The 24,210-nt window shown below is 38.1% G+C and overlaps 1 protein-coding gene across 2 annotated transcripts in view; it reads right to left on the reverse strand.

The window, feature by feature from the left end:
- HS3ST1 (heparan sulfate-glucosamine 3-sulfotransferase 1) overlaps positions 1-23,796 on the reverse strand; it is a 99,032-nt gene extending 75,236 nt beyond the window's left edge. The window contains exon 1 of one of the 2 annotated variants that reach the window (XM_081329605.1): positions 23,566-23,796. The gene's annotated coding sequence lies outside the window, so the exon portion shown is untranslated. The other variant, XM_081329606.1, reaches the window with a different exon arrangement.
- Positions 23,797-24,210: the final 414 nt, after the last annotated feature.

Here is a 24,210-nt window from a genome sequence, read left to right on the forward strand (position 1 = left end):
GATATCCCGGACCCAAGCCATTTAGGGCTTCATAGGTCATCACCAGCACCTTGAATTTCACCCGGAGGGCAACCGGAAGCCAATGCAGCTCGCGGAGTAGAGGTGTTACATGGGAGTATCGGGAGACCCCCATCACAACTCTCGCGGCCGCATTCAAATTTAAAATTCAAATTTGCAGAAATATGTCATATTTAACTTTGTTCCTGGTTAGATCAGATTTAATTCTCTACCTGGTTGTGCTAGTTCCATTTCAGAGATTCACTAAAACATACTGTGTTACCAGGGCTGTAAAATACCAACATCTTTTACACTTCTTGAACCCTCAGATTAGGTGCTTGAAGAAATAAGGAACAGAAAAGCAGATTTGTATCTGGGAGTGATATCCACAAGGTGCCGCAGCAAGTCAGAGCAATAACTGGAAATCCTGGTAAAAATGACGAGTCAATTAAAAAGAACATCTTGATAATCATCGATAAGACAGGAGCAGAGTATGCGGAAGAGGGGAGCAGTACCCAATTTAGGATTCAAACATGGAACAAAACAGACTGCTAGGTACAACTAAAATCCAGAGTAGGCCAATGGATTACCTGCTACAATGTATTTATTATGGCTTAGGCCCGGGATATCTGCAGGACCGTCTGCTGCCGGGGACGACTTCCCATCGCCCAGTGCGCTCACACAGAGAGGGTCTCCTCAGGGTGCCGTCGGCCAGACAATGTTGGCTGGCGACCCCCAGGGGGAGGGCCTTCTCTGTGGGAGCGCCAGCCCTCTGGAATCAACTCCCCCTTGAGCTTCGGATGGCCCCGGACCTCCGGTCCTTTCGCCGCGACATCAAGACGTTCCTTTTCCATCAGGCTGACCTGGATTGATGATGGGTTTTTAAAAGTTTTAATTTTTAACTGTGTAATTAATATTTGGGGCTGTTATTTAAGTTTTTCTTAACTTTTGTACTGTTGGTTTTTTATTGTTGTTAGCCGCCCTGAGTCCTTTGGGAGATAGGGCGGCATATAAGTCCCATAATAAAATAAATAATAAATTATAGGAAGTCCTCAACTTACACCATTAATTTGGTGACCATTTGAAGTTACAATGGTGATGAAAAAAATTCACTTACAATTGGTCCTCACGCTTAACGATGTTGCAGCTTCCCCACAGTGACAAGGTCAAAATTCAAGTACTTGAGTGACCTTCCCAGCTGGCTTCCAACAAGCAAAGTCAATGGGGGAAGCTGGATTCAGGGAATGACTGTGGCAAAAAAAGACCAGAAAACTGGGTACAACTCACTTAATGACTGACTCCCTGTACTGGATTGCAGCCCAAATAAAATAAATACAGCTCTTAGACCTAAGCAAGGCATGATAGAAGGAAGAGGGAAAATTATGATATGAAACAAAATTATGAGTTATGACCATCACCACCAGCTTCATAATTCCAGAAGCAAAATATAACTTTACAGGGGGGGAAATATAACTAATCTATAAATCCTCTGTGGAAAAAACTCTTATTGTCACAGAGAATAAACCTGCACTGTCCCAGAATGTATGGAATAGCCCCAGGGAAACATGGGACTTGGTTTTTCCTCACAGTCACATTTGCTTCTTTACTTCTTCTCATTCCAGAAAAAAAAGGGGAGCTCCTGTCAACCTAAATCTTGCTGTGCCCAAAGTATACTCTTACTATAGTGGCAGAGCACAGCCATTCTGTCAGTACACAGTGCTGTAAATGCAGGGGTAGATGGTGTTTCCTGCCTGAAATTTTAATACAGAAAATGCTGTCACCAAATACCATATACACTTTCAATACATTTATTATATGTGAGCCTTGGTGGAGCTAATGCCTCCTTAAGTAACACCAGCTGCCTGCAATTAGTGCAGGTTCGCGTCCCACCAGGCTCAAGGTTAACTCGGCCTTCCATCCTTCTGAGGTAGGTCAAATGAGGACCCAGATTGTTGGGGGCAATTAAGCTGACTTTGTAATAATGCCGCTGGGGTGTGTGTGAAAGCCCTAATAAGCAGGCATATACATAGAATGAAGGCTACTGCTAAGCTTGTAAGCCGCCCTGAGTCTTTGGAGAAGGGCGGGATATAAATGGAATTAAAATAAAATAAAAATGGCCACCAGATGGCAGCAGAGAGTCTCTCTCTCTCTTTCTCCCCCCCCCTCCCTCCCCCCCCTGATTGCAGTGTAGTAATTTTGATTTGTGCTGCCAAACTACAGTTCCTGTATTGCTGTAGGTGGGAGATGAGTAAAGCTGTGGGGTTCTCCCAGATATCAGCGTCATACACTCTTCCTGGACAATTCCTTTTGTTAATCAGAGCGGAGCATAAAGAGGTATCGATGACTCATCTGCTTACCTTGGAATGTCTTTGTTAAGTACATGTTGAGAAATGGTCTGTTCTTGTTTGCTTGGCCCCAGTACTTCCAAGATAGGTTTCTCTTGGCTTCAGGACCAAATGGCTAGGAAATCCTAGCCTTCTTTGGTTATTTTTTTTTTACTAGTTTGGTTAATTTCAGAATAACCTTGCGCTTGCTAAGCTTGCTTGTTATTTCTATCTCTACTCGGAGCTGAAGTTTTAACTGAAGTCATTCAAAAGAAATGCTGATTTTCCTTCCAATTGTAAGAGGAACAATCGAACACCAGTCTTTTAGGATCAGAAATCTTTGCACAAGGTGCAAAGGAAATATTGATAACCCTAGCCCACCGTACCTTTTTTCCTCTGCGTTATCCAGAAATATTTATTTCTCCTGAAAAGATATTTCTGCATAACATGTGCCCACTTAACTTATGTAGGTTTGTGAATGATACTTCTTTTAAATCTCTCGCTCTGTTTATAGCAGGAAACTTCCAAAATCCTTCACTGCACCAAGAATCTCCATGTTTCTTTCTTTCTTTTTAATTCTACAATTGGACACTGTATACACTGTATAAAGTAAACATCTGAATTTTCCCTATTTCATGCTTCTTTCTTTGAAAATCCAATGCCTTTCTCCCAGTTACTTCTCTTTTTTTGCCATTAAATAAAATGTTACTCTAAAAACTTTCTGCTCCCACCCCCATTGAAACAACTCTTTGAACTAGTTCTAATGTTCTAATCCTAATCCTAGTTCTAGTCCCACTTGACACATGAAAGTTATCTGGGTCACTTTGGGTCAATCACTTACTCTCAATCCAATCAACCTCACAGGATTGTTGTGGGGAAAATAGGAGTAAAAAGGAATATTGGTATGTTTGCCATCTTGTTTATGAAAAAAAGAATAAAAATCTAACCTTCCCTTTGTCTTTCAATGAACAATGTCCTTAATTCTTATACAGTATTACAGCTTCTTGTTTGATAGGCACTGCATCTTGAGTAATTAAGTTTATCCTTAATAATTATTTGTGTTCTATTCCCTCCAAATTGCTAATTATTATTACATTTCCAATTTTCAAGAATGCCATGACTGTGGCAGGATAGAAATTTGATAAATTTGATTGGCTTTACATTCTTAGTCTTAAATATAAACTGTTTTACATTTTTGGACCTCTGGACACATAAACCTCTTTAAATAACTCACAGTGTAACGATTCCTACAGAAATGGCACTCTGGCAAGCTTCAGTGTGAAAATATCTAGCTATTGGATAGGATGCTAGTATGACTTGAGTTTGTAATTAATTCATTGCATTTCAGCAATTAAAAGTAGTAAAGTAAAAATAAAGCTACACGCTTTCAAAATTCACAATTGTCCTACTGATACAACAGAATTATGAAATATTTACATAGCTTTAGATAAATCGAATGAATCTGTTATTCACTTATGATGTACGGCATGTTCATACCACTGTAGTTTATAAATATGTGACAAGACTGCAAAAGAATAGAGAAGGATTCCAAATTTGATTTACATTTTTATTCTCCTTAATATAAAAGTATTTCTTTCCCCTTCACCCCTGAGGTATATATATTTGAGTGCTGCTAGATAAGTCCATTAGACTGCCTTGAGTTTACCATTCCTATAGCAAAGTTGTACTTTTATAACTTAGCAATAGCAAGAATATGTTAACCTTAACCTCTTATTACCATACGTTACTTTTAAAAAATAAATAACTATACTTGAATTTCTGGAAGGGATTCAGTGAAGTCTTTATAATATATTATATAGTTTTTAATCAAATATTTTATTAGATTTCCTAGCACCACATGATAGAGATAATACAAAACGTATTCATCTCCCTGGACAAAATAAAACTGTGCTAGATACTTCCAAACCCCTACTGACTTTCATTTGATTAAAGGAAACAGCTTTATTAGAGGAACAAAGTAGATTAATTCCCTGCAGATCAGAAAGTTTCCCATGTGTATCACTATGTAGGTATGAGGAAAATGCAATATCATTTTATAACTGTCCAGAAACCAAAGTTGTAATATACTTATCTTCTGATGAGATTTAAAATTGTTAGCTCATCAAGAAAAAGTCAGAAACAAATAAAAAACAAGTTTCTGCATTTATTTTTTTTAAGTTTATTGTTTTATCATAGTTTCTGCATTTGGATCATTTCTTCACTCTCTTTTTCTTAAGTCAAGAGTATTCAACCTTGATGTTTTCTTATGCTATCAATGGCATATCATTAAATTATTTCTATTGAAGATATGCTAAACACACACGAATATAGCAAGCAAGAATCAAATATCTGTATTAGATTCTTTGAGTGATTTGACTGTATTGGATGCCAGATTGCTAAAATGACATTCAGGGACCATGGAGTGTTTTCCTAACACAACATCCGAAAATAGGATTAGAACAGAAATAGAAAAAAAACAACCTTTTTTCCTCACTGCATATTAAATTGTTTAGATATTCATGGAATTGTGCATTATATACATATTTAAATCTGTAATAAAATGTAAGTACACTTGCCAATATTTTCTGAAATACAGTGAATAATAAGATTTATTCCAATGGGGGAAAAAAAAAGAAATACACATTCATACTCATCAGACTATTTCCTTTGGGGGAAAGGACTAGAATAGAGAGCACATTAAACAAGAAATAGTGAAACAAAGACATAAAGAACTGAGATATGAGAAAGGAAAGGAAACACACCTAAAAGTGCTCCATAACTTCCTATCCTTAGAAAATATCCTTGCCACCACACCCATACACTGCTTTAGATACAGCTTCTAGTCCAGTGATGGCAAACCTTTTAGAGACCGAGTGCCCAAACTGCAACCCAAAACCCACTTATGTACCGTCGGGTGCTGGGTGGGTCTGGCCCATTGGGTGGGCGTGGCCCATTGGGTGGGTGTGGCTGCGGTGGTAACAACAGAGTGGGTGGAACTCAAAAAGTTCAATCAATCAATTCCAACTTTGTGAGATCTTTTTTTTCCCCCGCGAGAAGTTGTAATTGATTTTTTAAAAAAAATTCCATTTATATCCCGCCCTTCTCCGAAGACTCAGGGCGGCTTACAAGCTTAGCAATAGCCTTCATTCTATGTATATGCCTACTTATTAGGGCTTTCACACACACCCCAAGCGGCATTATTACAAAGTCAGCTTAATTGCCCCCAACAATCTGGGTCCTCATTTTACCTACCTCGGAAGGATGGAAGGCTGAGTCAACCTTGAGCCTGGTGGGATGCGAACCTGCACTAATTGCAGGCAGCTGGTGTTACTTAAGGAGGCATCAGCCCACTGCTCCACCAAGGCTCTTCTTGATTGAACCCTTTTTATTTTTGTACACGGCGGCGGAGGCCTAAAGTGAAAAGGTTTTATAAAACCCAGCTGAAGCCCTAGGACTAGGGCGACAGCATGCGTGCCCACAGAGAGGGCTCTGTGTGCCACCTGTGGCACACGTGCCATAGGTTTGCCACCACAGTTCTAGTCTCTCACCTTACGCTTTCTGAGGATCTCATTAAGTCCCTCCAATCACCACTTTCCTGTTCCTTCCCTTTCTCATTACCTATTCACTCTTTCTTTATATTTTGTTTTGAAATCTGACCTCCGTTTATTGTGTGTTATCTGACCAACCCAGTTCAGCAGTCTATGCTGGAAGCTTATTTCTGTATTTAATGCCCCATTCTAACTTTATTTTATATTTACCAGAAACTGTCAATTTCACTTAACAAGGTGGACAGGGGCAAATCCTTACATATAGCCATTTTCATTCATTTTAGATTCTTGGTCTACTGCTTCAGGTACTGGCCTAGGAACCAGTAGACTATGAGTTTTAGCCTTGAAAGTCAGCTGGGTGACTTTGAGCCAGTCACTCTCTCTCAGCCCAACCTACCTCACAGGGTTATTGTTGTGGGGAAAATAGGAAGAGGAAGGAGTATTAGGTATTTTTGTTGCCTTGAGTTATTTATAAATAATAATAAAGGCAGGATAAAAATCAAATAAATTTTCAGATCCATACTCTTTATTGCATCATATAACGTATCTAACATCACTGCAAATCATTTGGGTTTTCCACCAAGAAAGTGGCATTAGTGCATAGAAAAATGCAACATTTGCCACTAAAATGCTCTTAACATCCACACAAGCACTCTGGAAGAAGCAGGGAGCCATCATAGAACAGCTCAGTGCACCCATTCTGGACAGAAAACTTCCCTGAGGATGGGCTCCAGCACCAGTCCGAAAGCTTAGAAGACCAAACCTCTGATCCCGGTGACTGACTCAGATTGGATCCTGCAAAGTCACCCAACTGGCTTTCATGGCTAAGGTGGGACTTAAACTCATGGCGTCCAGTTTCTAGCCTTAATCACTAGACCAGGAGTAGGCAACCTTGGCTCTTTTATAACTCATGGACTTCAACTCCCAGAATTCCTGAGCCAGCTGGCTCAGGAATTCTGGGAGTTGAAGTCCATGAGTCATAAAAGAGCCAAGGTTGCCTACCTCTGCACTAGACAAAACTTGCTCCATTTTTCTGCCTCTTTTAGTTTTAACCATTCTTTATTCTTTGGTAATATTCTTTTTTTCTTCTTGGTTTAGTGGTTAAGGTGCATATATATTTTTCTTATCCTCATTTTTTTTGCATAAATCATGCTTTTTAATACCTTTTCATACTTCCATAGTCTTTTATCATTCTGCCATTTTCCATTACTTTTTTTTTGTAACTCCACACATTTCTGTGACATTCTGATTTATATCTTTCTGTTTGAAGCAGCTTCCATATCCTTTCCCTTATGTCTATTCATTCTGTTGAGAGATTATTCTACATTCTAGTACTGTTTATACAGTATTTGGACCTTTTCACTTTTTTTATAATAATTCTAATTTTACTTTTTTTTACTTTTTCTTCCATGTTAATGTTTTCCCAAGAAGAAATGGTTTTCTGCATATTCAGAAATTATCCTCATCACTAACTTCTCATTAATTTTTAACTAATTATCTCAATATTTCATCATAAACAATAAAATCAGTCATGTTTTTAAATTTATATCCATTCTTTTAAAGATTAAATATGAGTATATTTTTACCTAAAACACGCATTTGAAATACAGAGGTTTTTTGTAAGAGATATTCTAATAAATAATAATAATAATAATAATAATAATAATAATAATAATAATAATAATAATAATAAACCTTTATTGTCAAAGTACAACATGTGTACATTGAGATTAGCTGAGCCTCCCCCCGTGCTCTCTCCCCCCAACACACAGTGACAACAAACCCTCCATCCCACCACACTATGTGAACCAACTATACCACACACCGGCCTCCCAAGTCAATTCTGCATAAGATTATGTCCCATTTAAAAGCCTAACAGCCCACGGATAAAAGCTATTTTTCAGCCTGTTGGTACGGCTGGCTATATTCCTATATCTCCTACCGGATGGTAGGAGAGTAAAGAGATACCGTCCAGGGTGTGAGTCATCCCTGAGAATCTTCCTCACTCTTCCAAGGCAACGAGCCCTGGCGATGTCATCCAGTGGTGTCAGGGAACAGCCCACAATGTCTTGTGCTGTGCTCACTACCCTCTGTAATACTTTCCTATCCGCGGCTGTCAGACCAGCATACCAAACCACAATACCATACGAGAGGACGCTCTCTATAGTAGACCGATAAAAGAGGGTCATTAGCTGTTGTTCTACCCTGTTCTTCTGCAAGACCCAAAGAAAGTGAAGCCTCTGTTGGGCCTTTCTAGCCACCTGAGTTGTGTTAACTTTCCAGGTCAGATCTTCACAGAGGTAGACTCCCAGAAATTTAAAGGAGGAAACTCTCTCTACACATTCTCTAGTCATCCTATTTTTAAATGTGTGAATGACCTACACACTTTTTTTTGTAATATCTCATCACCATCCATCAGTTCATGTCACCTAGCAGAATAATTTTTTCCTGGGATAACTTTATTCAGAATCATGCATAATTTTTCTAAAAACTCATTGCTAGTTCTTCCATTATCACCATTCAATCAAGCATATCATGTACCTATCACTACCCTATGAATTCTTACTTTTGTACGTACCCATAGCAATCACGATTATGGTAATTCATATTTTTTTGACATATTTTAGCCTTTCATTCATAATTAAATTTACTCCTTCAATTCCCCAACCACAAGATCAAGCCATTTTCATTTAGATCTAATAGAAGAAAAAATATATATAGCTCAGGGCTGAACTGTGGAGTCCTTGGTGCTCTCTGAGCTTGGCTGTTTGCTTGTAGATGTTTCATTACTCATTAGATCACTCCTAGTGAGTGTGTGGTTTGCTCTCTATTTATACAAAGAAGCTTGTCATGCCAGAGTTGGGGAGGGTGTGATTTTTCTCCTTGGTATTGTTTCCTGCTTGACTGATTGTTTAATTTTCATTCCTGCTTATCTGGGCGCTGGTTGCTGGAAAGGAAATGTTCTGGTCTTTTTTCTTTCCTCCTTAGCTAACGGCACACTCATTTAGATCTACTACATTATTTCCCTTTCTCATAACTTTCACAAAAATTGTATTACACATTGTGTTTAATTTATTATTTTATATTCTCTTACATTCCTAACAGCAACCTTTGTTGTGCCATGCTTATCACTAGATGGGGCCATATCTATTAAGCTCCAGTGCCCATCATACTTTGGGTTGTTTTGAGTTTTTCATATTAAATTTTTGAGCAAAATGTAGAACTTGCAGGTTACGTATCAACTTGTATGTGATATTAACAGCCTTAGTTGTATCTGAATCACACACAGCATTCCCTACTAATGAAAAGGTCATTTGAGGCAATTTGACTCCAAGAATGCTCATATAAGATATCATCCCTAATCTAGGGATTCCTTTGCAAGCCAACATGATGTTCATGTTCCATAACTTAGGAGATATAAGCTCTTTATTGATACAAACTCAGAATATCAACTCAGGAAAAGAAAAATATTTACGCAGTACAGCATAATAATAGATTTGATATGAATAGGTGAAATAAGGTTTTGTCTTCCAAACTGTGGAAAATCTGCTGGCTGCATAGAAATCTGGAAAATTGATATCCCATTAGAATAGTGCTGCATAAAATTAAGTCAGCTGTCCCCAAAATGTCAGTATCCTTGTTTGTACTTTTACTCATCATGTTTATAATGTAATGTCTATTACATACATATGAATAATAGGTCAACAAAGACAGAAGATTCATATTTTATTTCATTAAAATTATAAATCATTTGTCCACATACTAGATACTTGTAAAAATATACAATTCATAGATAATAACAACTCATCCATCATAAAGTTGCATGAACAAAAACAGTGTAACAAAAATAATAAACTGCAAGTTGCATTGAAATGAGAAGGCAGAGATTATTTAGTACTATTAGAATCTCAAATATTCCATTATTTCTAAAGTAAAAGAGAAAATTAATCTGATCTCTTTGGGTTGTCGTTTCTTAACTGGGGTGCCACTAGAGAAAAGCTCCTGTGAATTTCTACCTTACTAGCCTTTCTCATTCTTCCTGGTTATTCCCTCTGACTGCTGATGGGTTTTTTTTTTCTTCTCATTTGTATGAAAACTGGAAAACAGGACTGGAAAACAAGTGAATTATGGAAGTAAAAAGCAGATAGAACGGCTTCCTGCACCCCAATTTTCCCTGGAAAAGGTATGTGCTGTGGTGAAAAAGCAACCAGCTAAGAAAGTAGTTTTAAGAATGGTTTGCTAAAAATGGGAGAAAACAAAATTCTTGTCCGAAAGATTCATGAAGGTCAGACTTCCTTTTATTTGTTTCTCCCCTCTTTCTGAGCTATCTCATTTTGTTAAAAAAAACCCTAACTTTTTATGTTCTTCTATTTATGGGCCAGAATGCTAGGTACTGAATGTCCAACTCAGTGAGTTTCTGTATAATTCTGAACAAGATTCATGAGAATATTTGTAAAAGCTTCCATTTGATTCCTTCTCCTTTCAAATATCAAAACCTGGCTTTGTTGCACCACTAGATCTCACTGCTTCACTTGCCAGGAATACAGACAGTAGTTCTCATAAATATGTCTGCATCTCAATGAGAAATAAATCTTTCCTTAAGCCTTCAAAATATGCCTGGGGGCCCCAAGATGGAAATTTCAAATGAGGCTGAGCTGAGCATCATTGATCTTTTACTTTTCCAGACACAGCAGGAATGTAAGAATTGACCAACCGATTCAATTCCCCATGCCAACAATGTTGTAAGCCTGCCATTGTTGCCTGCAATGAAAAGTTTTCATACTCAAAGGCAAATGTGTTGCCTGCTTCATATACAACATATGAAAATGCCACATAACATTACTTACACAATGACCAGGCACAGAACAGAAATACAAGCCACTTCCTTTAATTTACTAGGTTAAGCACTTGTTCAAATGATATATTTACTTATGTAACACATTCAAACATCCTGCTGTTGCAAAAGGTAACAAAAGTAAGTCCTGCTTCAGAGGATTTGACAGTTTGGTTCACACAACCAAAGGAAGTTCTATTTCAATGCACATATATCTCTACATCAGTATGAGCCAACATTCTGGGCTTTCCTACAATAAGCAAACTATTACAATGGATCAGAATGCAATATGTACAATGGCTGTGATCAGTAAACTTCTGTCCTCTGATGTAAGCAAAAGTTGATACTCTGTGAGTCAGTATGGTATAATGGTTGGCGTTTTGAACTGAGAGTAAATGGCCTGGGTTCAAGTCTCCCTTGGGCATGGAAGCATAATGGCCACGTTGCTTTCTTTCAGACCAACTTCTTCCATAATAGGGGAAAACTGACTGGGCTGATACAGGCAAAAAGATTTGGCCTGTATTTGGGCCGACAAGGTGTTCAAAATACTCAAGACATATCTCCCCTGTCTCTTCCCTCCCCGATGCAGCTGACAAACTGAGAAAGAGCCTGTGGCCTAGAGGTTAAAACAACAACTGCCTAAAGTGCAATCAGCCCAGGTTCGAATCTCAGAAGGGTGTGGTTGACTGATGAGAACAAATAAGTTTTAAATAGCTATATCAGTCTCCCTTTAATTCTTCGTTAGCAATCCAAAAAATTTACACACACACACGTATACATACATATATATATATATATATATATATATATATATATATATATATATATATATATGTATATGTATATGTATATGTATATGTATATGTATATGTATATGTATATGTATATGTATATATAATATCATATACCACTGTTCTTCCCAAAGGAAGCCTACTTCCAAGAAAAGAAGAATACAGATTATTTACGAGTAACAAAGCAAAGCCTGTATTCCTATTTGCATTTCTTTATTTATTTGATTCAGGTACTCCTTGACTTATGACCAGTTGCTTAGCGACCATTTGAAGTTATGGTGGGCCTACCTGGAGGCTAATTACAACCTGGATTTGAAGTTACAATAGTCAGAATCCCTCCAAGGTTGCACGGCTGAACTTCAGAAGCTCAGCAACCGGGCCACATTTATGACACTTTGCAGGGTCCCATGGTCATGTGAGCATGTTTTATGATGGTTTTGCAAAACACTGGCATTTACTTTTGTTTCTTGGAAAACTGCACCAAAAGTGAACCACTGGTTTGCTTAACAACTGTAATGGCCGCTTTACAACCACAGTGTTTGCTTAATAACTGCTGCAGAAAAAGTTGGAAAAACAGGTCACTCATGCGACTGATCCATTTACAACTATCATGACTTATGACCATGATGAGAAGGCTCCATTACTACTATAAGCTGAGGACTACCTGACCACAGCAGTTCTTCCTATTTTTTCCAAAACAGTAAGCAGAAACTCTGTGAGGTAAATTCGACTGGGGGAGGGGGACGGGCCCAAATTACCTGAGAGCAGAAAACAAAGGTACAGAAAAGTTTTTTCTTGCTTGAACTATATGTGGTTTGTGAAAATAGTGTTAAAATATCTCATAATTCCTCACTGGCTTTCTCTATGTTTTTTTTCCTCATAGGCTTAACTTTTGGGAATGCCTAGCTGTTCAAAGATATTCTCCTCTGCATCTGATTTTTCTTATGGTAAATTCTGGCAAAAGAGCAGGCTGAGAAGGCCCAACCAAATCTGTGCCAAGGACTTGGAACCAATAATCTCAGCCAAGGTAACTGTTCTATATATATAACCAGATACCTCTGTTCAATAAACAGAATGAAAAAAGATATTGTTCTTTTATCAAAAGAAGCATTGTCAAGATGCCTTCAAATGATTTTTTAAAGATTACATTTTTCTAGTTTGGCAAAATAAAGATAAAGATCAAAAACTAGCAATTACTTTGTTCTAAACTGTTAGGGATATTTCTATTCAGCCTTGATTGTCACTATTGACAACCGCACAGCTATTTTCCCAAAATTCTATGTTTCAAGGTTCCAAAGAGGCTTGTCTGCTACACAGAACAAACATTCAGAGGTTATTTGTTCTTCCCCTTGGCATTTCAACATCATGATTTTGATATGAAGAATATAGGGATGTGCAAAATGTTCTTGGCCAAACTATTCCATGCACAGAATAGCAGATGCCTAAACTCAAACCCAGCAGAACAAAGTAAGTTGGATTTGCTCCATGCACAGAATGAAATGGGGCTATTTGTCATAGGCAGAATAAGTGGAGGAAGTGAACAAAATCCAAGTTTAGTAGCTAAAGGAGGGGGGGAAATGGGCTGGGAAGTCGGTTAGCGATGGGATGAAATGGTAGGAGATGTTTTTCCCCACTGGGTAAAGTGGCTGAGTGTAGAAAGGGAAGGAATGGGTGGCTAAAAGAAGGGAAAGAGGTGTTCTGTGGTAGAAGCTGTGAAAAGGAAATGGAGCATTTTGACTTACTTTCTCCATCTCTATTTTCTTTCATCATTCTGGGTTTTGTAACTGGCCCCAAACAGTTTGTCAGAACCTCTTAAATGCAGTGCTTTCTTTTGGAATTGGAAAGAAAATACAGTGATAGAAAAATCCAATATCTACTTTAAATTTATTAAAAGTTTCATATAATTTCATATAATTTTTATTTTAAATTGTTTTTGCTAGATTTAGCTAGATCTTGCTACTATTCCTCCAGGAATCCATACTGCAACATGCATAATGCCCCTTTCCTCAGTTTCTCCCAAAACAGCATCCCAAAAAACACTTAATAAACTTCAGTGGATGATGACAGACTTGAACACGGGTTTTCCTGATGTCTGTCCAATATTGCAACCACAAATGGGCCTTATTTTTCTTCTAGGATTTTGGGATACTACAATTATATATTACTTTTTTAAAAATAGCATATTTGAGGAAGTAAGAACCCATTGGAGGGGTAAATTACATACATCTGTTTATCTGAACACATCTGAATGGAATCTTAAGCTTCCTTTTCAACCAGATATTCTTAGATGATTTTGTCAGAACCGTAAGGACTTCCAATTTACAAAAAAACCCAGCCATGATGATCACAGCAATCTTCCATCTTCAGAGTACATCTGGACTCTTGAAATTGTTAGGAAATATCAAAGGTAAAAGGTAAAGGAGTCCCTGTGGATTTTACTAATTGTTGCCAACTACAGGGTGGTGGTACTCATCTCTGTTTCAAGGCTATTGACCCAGTGCTGTTTGAAGATATTTCTGTGGCCATGTGGCCAGCATGACGTCACAGAGCGCTGTTACCTTCCCACCGAAGTGATGCCTATTTATCTACTTGCATTTGCATGCTTTCAAACTGCTAGGTTAGCAGGAACTGGGATGAGGATGGGAGCTCACCCTGTTACATGGAACCCAGGCCTTGAACCTGGGTTGCCAGCTTTTCAGCCGAGAAGCCCAGCATCTTAACCGCTGAGCCACTGCGCCACCTTAGGAAATGTCAAGGCCCACACATAACCCTTGAACAACTAGGGGTTTCCCAAAAAATATTCATCAAGTGTGTGCCACTGATACTCAGCAGCATTTTTCCTCCATGCAATTTATTTTACATAAAAGATAATATAAAGTAAGTATGTTAAGCTTCCACTAGGGCAGGGGTCCCCAACCCCTGGTCCGTGGACCAGTACCGGGCTGCAGCATGCCAGCAACCGGTCCGCACAAACAAGCAAAGCCCCATCTGCGGGATGTAGGAAACACACAAAATCATCCACCCTCTGGTCCGCAGAAAAACCTCTCTCCATGGAACTGGTCCCTGGTGCCCAAAAGGTTGTGGACCTCTGCAGTAGGGTAAACATACCTACTTTGTCTTTAACCCAACCAAATGCCAAAAAGCATAACCACACTATTAACTATAAATTCACTATTGCATCTTTACAGGTTTTAGAAATCCGAACTTTGTACTATCCAGCCACAAAAACATTGCCAAGAAAGACAAGAAATCATTTTGGATTATCCTTCAAGGCCTGGAAACAAATGGATCAATTGATGCACTAGCTCATTTTTTTAATCAGACTGAAAGAGATTTAATTTATCTAATGCCTCCTGGAATGCAAAAGTCAACAACCCTCAAAATTTTCAGCCAGGATTTTAACAATCAAGAGTGTACCATGCTGGGAAAGGCTTTTCAAGAAAACCTACTCTTTAGGCTTTCTTTTTGAATAATCTGTTGGTTTTTCTTCTGCATAAATCTGTTGTTATAACAGATTAATATAAAGATTTTTTTAAAATAGTAAAGAAACTCAAACAGATAGAAAAAAGGTTAGGAAAACATTCCTCATGTTCAGTTATGAGATCACAATTGTAGTTCAGTAAAAGACAAACTGAAATATGTTAGAAAAGCCTTAATTTCTACAACTCACATGAATTTTTTTAAAATTTTAAATTTAAAAAAGTTTTTATATTACAGAGAAGGCAAGTGAAAAGTTTATAAAAATACACTGATAGAGGTGAAAGTAGTGACAACTCTAGCAAACATCTGCAAATGACATTTTCAGTATTTGTTTTTTAAAAAATAATCTGGGGCAGTGTTTTAAATGAAAAGTTTTTAATTCACTAGTATGAAAATTTTACTAAATACTGCAATTGTTTTTTTTTTAAAAAGTTATGTATAAAACAATCCATAAACTGTTTGACATTTTAGGGGAACTTAAAGGCAATAGATACCCCCCTCTCTATCACCATTATGTTTCTTTCTACAGATTGCAGGCCATTATTCAGAATTTAAAGTTTACTGATTTCCTATAATGATACTACAATATCCATCCCTTTTTTTCTAAGGACTCAAAACAAAAATTCATATAAGTTATTGTATTGCACCAATATTTGTTCACAAGTCTATCAAAGTCATAACATGACTCCATGAAGACAAGATAATAAACAGATGCAGTAAGTATATTTTTGAAAACAGCTATTAAAAGAGCAGTAGCAAACTCCTGCTAGCAAGCAGTCCTGCTAATTATTTTCATGGAACTAAGAAACTTGAGAAATATTGTGGAATATTTCCACAATAATCTTTATCAATTTTATAACAGTAAAAATGGCAAAAAGGAGAATATTCCAAGATTCGGAATAATTTACTTCTGCCTTTTCATCCTCCATTTTTCAGTGTTGTCTCTTAAACCTTAACTTCATTACAGATCTCTCCTTATACACCTAACAAATATTTCTATGATACAATTTCCAATTTTCCTTCTTAACTTCATTTGCTTTCATCCCACAAAAATAGGTTTCAAAGGACCAATTGAACAAAAACTTCGAGGGACCAGAGGATATCTGAACCACAAGGTGAAATCAATCCACTACTTTAGTGCTATTTTTCAATTTGCTCCTTTATTAATATTAATATTACAAGCAGTCTTTGATTTATGACTAGCAACTGTTCAAGCTTATGATGGACTTCCCTGGGGGTATTTATGACTAATTCTAAAGTTCTGACACTGACACCCCCCCCCCGCAGTTATGTGACTGTATGTTGAGTAACCAGCCCACTGTTATAGCAGTTTGAAGTGTCTGATGGTCACATGATCAATTTTATAATGCTTTTTTCTAAACACCAAAATTTACTTCGTTTTTTTATAAAAGTTCACTTAACAACAGCAATGTTCACTTAACAACCATAATAGCTGCTTTAAGTCCACATTTGCTTAACAACAGCTGCCAAAGAGGTTGTAAAATTGGGCTGGTCATGTGAAAGTCCCAATTTATGACCTTCACAGTTTATAGCTGTGATGGGCAGGTTCCATTAGTCATAAGTTGAGGACTACCTATAATGATTTCCCCCCCCCCACTTTCCTGATTCTCAAGATAGTATGCAGAGTTGCTGAAATCAGCATGACAAATTGTTTCAGTATTTGATTATTCTTAACAAAACATAAAAATAGGAAAAATAGCTATGTAAAACTTGTATTACTGAAAATCAACAAATTCTACTTCAAAAAGTGGATAAATGTTTACAAACATTCTTTAATCAGTAATAAACCCAGAAAGTAACCGATTCAAGTCTCCAAAGATACAGGATCATACAGGAAACCACAACAGTGAAGGCATATTTTGGTCACTATGTCCTCAAAAGATGGCAGAATGAAATAAAGTTATGACAACTTTTGTCTTCTGCTGTAACATACTGGAATCAATATACCGTCCAGAGAACGAGCCTAAAAATTCTGAAGCTGTGTCTTATATATTGCATTATTAGTACTGATTATAGTTTTATACTGTTCTCCTTCCAATACCATACACGTGTTTGTCTCCTCCCAGTTTGATGCTACTTTTTCTATCAAATATTTATAAAAATGATTTTATATTAACAGGTGCCTATATATTGTATTCTGTGTTGTTAATTCACTAGATTGCAAGTTTCGTGCTTTCCCTATTCTATGTACAAGGCCTACAAATAAACACTTTGTAAAAGTAACATGGTCACAGATTTAATATATTTTGAAGGAAATGTCTGCCACTGCAACAAATTCACTTTGTTTCGTGAGTTAAATCTCAGAGAAGAAGGTCATTAAAGAGCAAATAGCTCAGCTTAGCAAACATGAACTGTCAGGTTTGCAGTCTGAAGATTGATGATGCCACCTAATAAGATTCTGTGCACACAATTCTTTAAAAATGTACAGTTGCATTGAACCCTGCAAAAATATATTTCTGACATCTTAATCTCTAAACACAGTATTGTATAATTTATTGTATCAAGTATTGGTGAATAATATTCAATTGAATAAGAAAGGAAGAGTATATACATTCAGAATCACTAATATGGACTAGTAGTCATCAAAAGAAAAACATCTAATTTTTAATATATTATGCAATATTGAAGACACTTATGCCTGGCTCAGCTCCTTTTAAACCATGTGTCAGTAGGAATCATATAACACTGTGCTTTTAAGATTTACAGAGACAAACAATTTCATCCTGTTACAAGAGCTAAAAAACCAGATGGGACTGTCTTGACTCACCTCATTAAGCACTGGGCACATTGAGTTACAGCAAAGTATTGGTACAGATTGAGCAATAAAATAAAAGGAATATATGTATCCAGAAACCCGACTAGCACAGTGAGAAAGCAGAAAGGAAGAAAAGAAGAATAAAAATCCACAAACACCTAAATTCGACAGCTTCATTTATGACACAGTAATGTAGGACATTAACTAATTAGGGTAGCAAAATAAAATCATATAAGCTACCAGAATGATAATTCTAATAGGAATATGCACAGACCACAGAAATTTAGTTTGGGACCCAATTAGATAGTTTGCATAGTTGCCAACTTGAGTGGTCTGTGGGCAGAAAAAGAGGATATAAATTAGAATAATAAATGTCCAATTTCAACTTGGATAGTTATTACCCACTTTAACCAAGATTCAAGCTTCCCCTTAATGCGAATGGGAAAATCATGAACAGTTGAAATTTCAAAAAATAGAATCATATTTTAAGATACAATAAATATGTCTGAGGCAATGAAAACCATCAAACTGACAGAAACAAATGCAGGATTTTTGGAATCAAGCTTCTATGGGTTTTGCTTTTTATTTTAGAAAAATGTCTGCACTGTTGCTTTGTTTGGAAAATAATTACATGAAATGTCCATGAATAGCTGTCTCACTTGTGGAGATAAGCCCTACTATGTTTTATACAAATTCTGATATAAAGCTAGTATTTGAAAGGCCAAAAAGATTTAATTAAATCACTTTCTCTTCCACAAACGCTGTTTAACAGAATACTTCAATGAAAATTGCACAAATTGGTTCATTTGGATAAGAAGTCTGTAAATTACAAAACAGGAGCAGAGATGTTGAGATTCTTTTTAAGACAATTACATTATAGTTGTTAGGAGACCAATGGTTTAAGAAAGCATTTTGATTTGAGCATGGTTCTTAACAACATAATACAGTGTTCATCTTGGCAATTATTATGATTTAGTGAAAATCTTCTAGTGGTTTTCTATAGCCATTTGAAATAGGTCTCTATGATTCAGAATGCACCTGAAAAAATATTGCCAGTGATGAGAAGGTCAACCTGTCAATCAACTGGCTCCATTTCTCTATGAAAATTTGGAAAGAATATTGTAGTTTTTGCAGTGAGCCAACCCTTTGAAGCTCTCATCAATTTCTCACTTCAGTTCGGGGCATTTGATGTACCATTAGATATTCCAAATTCAGTCCAAATTTCCTCCATTTTGAAGTTTTAGCATAACTTCATATACTGTTTTCTGCGTTGATATGAGTGACAGAATAATCAAAGAACATTCCAATTTGTAGCAAATTTCTGTAACTTGAAAGGTCTGAAGTTCTGTCACTCTATGTTTCCCTAAAAGGCAAGAAATGAATGACTTCTGATCTTTAAAAAAAACGACAAAGCAAACTTTACTGAACATATTGTATTCCAGATGCTAGGGCAGGGAGTTCAGCAAAGAAAGGGAAGGTGTTATAAAGCATAGGAAGAAAGGTACAATGTGATATATTCCAAGTGCAATTCAACTTGTTCCAAGAACTTTCAATATATAACATATATTATAAATATAAATAGGAATCTCAGAGGGTCTTACATTCGTTAGAATATGTTGCATTTTGTTTTTTGATCAATTCATAAAAAAACAAAAAGTTGAGCAGAGGCAAAATGAAAACTGTGCCCTTGATGAGGGATCTGTCTCATTTATGAACATAAAGGATGTGCCTTTGCAATAAATTTCTGACTCATTAAAAGTGTGAAATGCAATAATGCCAAACAAGACACATCATTAAAACTGACAAACCATAAATCTCACGCCTATTATATCTCATGTGCTCTGAATTATTGTGAGATGAAGTTGAGTGTTTATTAACAGCACCCAACAAACTTTACAACAAAAATGTTTCCCTGGAAATACACCGATTGGCATATTTAGAAGTTGGACTAAAAACTTTAGACCAATTGTTAGGTCATTCCTTATACCAACTATAGAGCATGAGTGTCAAACTTGCTGTGTCCTGTGACATGACGCGACGTAGCGTGACTTTTTTTGCATTGCTGGAGCTGGGCGGGCGCAACCTCCACATGATGCAACCGGCCCACAGGCCAGCAGTTTGACACCCCTAATATAGCGGGTTTAACAGAAGTCAAAACCAGGTTTCTTAGTTTTAACTCAAAGTGTGTTATCTGGGTTATATTAATGCTAATATTCTAGAATCCAAAAGCAAATAACAAAACCATAGTAACCAACTGTTACTAATATCACCTTAGAATGTTAGTAAAGAAGTCATTAATACTGTTACAGGCTCCAGTTCTGGAGAAAGTCTATCTTCAAAACTTCCTTTCCAGTAGTAAAATTAAACACATAAATATGAAGTTAATAACCCTCATTTCCTATGAGGTTTTTATGGGCGTGAATCATAGCAAAGTACATAGAAACCTGGAGTAAACCAATATTCTAATGACATAATTGTTCAAATCTTGGAATCAGGGGAATTTTATTAGATGGATTAATTGTAAAGTAACCTACAAACTGGGAAATCAGTAAAAGTACACAGAACCAAATTAGAAGTTTTCTTACTGCTAGACTTAATATTAGTTATAGCAGATCCTTATTTTCGTAATTCCTATCCTGACATAAGAGTCCTGGAAGAAAATGTAAGAGTGTCAAACTGTTTGGATTAAATTAAAAGGCAATCAGGAATTCAGTAGTGCTTCTGGAGAGCAAGAGTCACAACCATAAATTAACATGTAAGAATTGAAATAAGAATAAAATAAATAATGGAGATGGTGGGGGGAGTGGGGTAGGGAGAAGAACAGAGTTGCCATTTGTCCCTTTGAAATAAATCTCAGGTGAATTTTAATTCAGAACAAAACAGAATAACAGAGTTGGAAGGGAGCTTGGAGGTCATCTAGTCCAACCCCCTGCTCAAGCAGGAGACCCTTTACCATTTCTGACAAGCGGCTGTCCAGTCTCAATTCAATTGACAACACAAAAACTACAAGCAGAGTACTTTATAGGCTCTGAGATTTTTTTAATGGGAAATGGTAGGTTAGGCATATATTTTGCTATTATCATCAATGGCAACATAGGAACTATCAGCAAACTGTACATGCCTTTGTAGTTGGAGCTAACTAAAAGACAGTCAAGTTTGACTCACCAAGTTCATGTGTAGTTTCCTTGTCAACAAGATTTAAGTGGTTTGCTATTGCCTTATTACAAAATGTTTTCTTCGACTTTCCAGTTTAGCCCACAACCTTCAGATGCAACTATTAATCTCCCATGAAAGTACTAATCAGATCTGGCCCTATTTAGCTGCTTAAGACCAGTTAAGGTTGGTTAGATGCTTCTGCTAGGCAGCCACGAATTAAATAGAGGGTTTGTCACAGCACAGTAAACACCGAACCCATTTCAATCCTTTCTATGTTTACTAATGATATGGTTCACAGAATTAAAAAAAGCGAGTGCAATTGGTTATAGTACTAGTCTTCTAAATGTGAACAGCCTCCTGAAATTAGGAACAATTACACAAGCATATTCTGGTAAATTTTTAATAGATGAACACTTTATGGTTCTCTTTCAAGAATGATAAATGACTGCAACATAAAGTAATATATCAGAATTTTTTTTTAACTTAACCTGACAGGATGGTTTCTCTGTCCCACAAAGAACTGCTGCCTTTGTTTCACAGCCATAGTTGATTTCATAAACAAGGAGAAAACTTTCAGTCACCGAATAAATAGCAGTTATTAAGACAAATAACTTGAACCATATGCATTTAAGACAATTTTAAACAAGATTATTTAAAGGCATTGCATTACTTTTGAGGCATTTCAGATTTTGTGGGATCTATTTTCCTGGATTCTAAAATCCAAGAATTAGTTGCAGAACGATAGTTCTGACTGGGGATTTTCACCCAAGCATTCTTCACTGCAACAGGTTCATTCAGACTAAGAGGGAACTATTGTGCGGCTCCTGTTCAGGATTCCAAGTACCCTCACCGAGCGATTAAAAAAAGCACTTCCAAATCTATCAGATCCTATCCAGTGCTGGCATTCAGCATGGTTTGCACCACTTTGGCAGAACCGGTAGCTAAATTTTTGTTGCCCAGGCCTAGAATGGACTTCCAGAAGCGGCATCCACACAGAGAACCGGTTGCTCACATATTTGAATCCCAGCACTGATCCTATCTATGGTTCACCCATACTACTATGCAGATTGCTCAGTTAAATAGATTATTCTTTGAAAATGTATCTTAGCTGGTTTTCAGTTCCATTCATTCCTCCCTTTCTCAATATTTGCACATTACAAAATCAGATTTTCACAAACAATGAAGTCAGAAAGCTAGATTTAAAAAGTTTAGCTACTCTGTGTGTCCACACAAAGAAGATGAACTCAATTGCAGTAATTTTAGCCCCACTACAAACTAAATTACCAAAAATGATTTTAAACACGCATTAAGGGATATGACCTACTACTGTATTCCTAGGACTGAAGTATTAGGTCAAACCACAGGATAGCTTTATTAAATTGATCCCAAAGTTGTTAGTCATTATACTTTCCAGACAGGTTATGTGGCTATAATTCCTAGTGGGGGGCAAAAAATCACAAGTAAACTAAATAATGGTGGCCACTCTTTATTTTAAGGTTAAACAAATTTTGCTCTAAGCATTTATGCAATATTAGCTAGTGTAATGAGCATTAGGGGTTCATATGGACCTTGCTCAGTTACAGAATCTGTATAACGATGGACTCAGCCCTGGAACAATTTGAAGCAACAAGCAGAGTACATCTAAGCACATGCAGAGTTTCTTTCTCTCAGTAATCAGTGATATCAGCCAATCTTCCAGATCAGGACATGTGACTACTAGTCAACCCAGGGGCAGTTGACTTGTAAAAAATGATGCAACAGAAGTGAATTACCTCTGGATTTCAAAAGGCAGCCCCCTCCCATGCAATAAATAGCTGCCACTTATTGTAAATTAGTGATCTTCCAGCTGATGGCAACTTAAGTGACTCAAGTCTTTCTCTAAGGCAAATTTAAATGCAGTGCATCGGGGAAGGGGGGAAAATGAATTTGGCACCTCTCTCTCTCTCTCTCTTCAAAGGTAATGTTAAGTACGCAAATTAATCTGCAAGTGTTCATTTTTGGGTAAGAAAAAATGAAATCAATGCATTAGCTGCTTTTAATATTTCATAGCTCTCCCTCCCGGGGCTTGCCAACGGCCTCTTAGTTTTATTTTATTTTTTAAGTCAGAAATGTTTTCCTGAAGCATCCGCTGAGAGGAGTTCCAACTCAGCACGTAGATCTTAGGCAGGAGGCGAGGAGAGCTTTGAGGCGCTGCAGCGCGTCGCTGAGGAACTTCAGTGACATAACATTCAGACGCACACCAGATTACACGTGGACTTCACTTCCCAAGACTAACGGCGTTCAAAGCTCTGTGGGAAAAACACCCAGCCCCGATACCAGCCCGAGGAAAAGTATTCTTAACCCCAGCTCCCTAATTTTAACATCCGAGCTTCTCTCTCTCTCTCTCTTTGCTTTCTCCCGGAAGAGAGAAGCGGCTCGCTAGCCAAAACAAACCCACTTCGCGTTTTTTGGGGTTACCTCCTCAGGAGCCATGGAAAACCGCGGTTCTTCTGCTGCAGGACCCGAGGGGCTGGCGGGCAAAGCTGGCAAAGCTGGGGTCGGCGGCAGGTCCCGGAGCTGGCCAGGAAAAGCAGGTCGCGCTCTCCCGCCCGCTTCACCCCCACCGTGGGAAGGCAGAAAAGGCTGCGCTGCCGTCTGCCCCAGATCAATAATGCCTTACCAGCAGCCACCTCATGATTCATTCGTCAGTCCCAGGGACCAGAACCAGCCAAAGCCAAGCGGAGGGGAGCTTGGAGGAACGCCAGCCGGGCCCCCCCGCTGCAACAACTCCCGCGCGCAGAGTTCACGAATGGAGGCATGACTTCGCGCGCAAGTCCTTCTTCGCTTCGGCGCGCGGCGGGAAGGACGGAGCGGAGCCGAATGCCGGGCTGCCCGGCTCGAGCCAGTAGGAGCGTCCGTCTATGCCAGAGGGCGACTCGCCGCTCCTGTCTCCTTTGCCCCCCCCCCACCCCGCAGGGCCGGGCTGCCAAAGGGGGAGGAGCTTGGGGAGCAGGTGACTTCCTCGACAGCCCGCGCTCGAGCTGAAAGGCGGGCAGGTAGGCGCCGGCTCCTGGCCCTCCTCGCTCAGTTTCGGGAAGCGTCCCCGGACGACGCCTGAGGGAGGGAGGAAAGGGAGGAAGAGGAGGGCGGGATGGCGACGCAGCCTTCTCGCACGCGAGGCCGCCGCTTTTGCACGCGGCGGCGGCGGCGGCGGGGTCCAAGCTTCACCCCAAACGGGGAAAGCGGGAGGGGAAGAAAGAAAGAAAATAAAAATAAAAGGGTGGTTGCAATCCCCGAGCTGAGTCTGCAAAGGCGTCCTGGCCGG

This window comes from Vipera berus (assembly GCF_964194415.1).
Source record: "Vipera berus genome assembly, chromosome: 5".
Lineage (NCBI taxonomy): Eukaryota > Metazoa > Chordata > Lepidosauria > Squamata > Viperidae > Vipera > Vipera berus.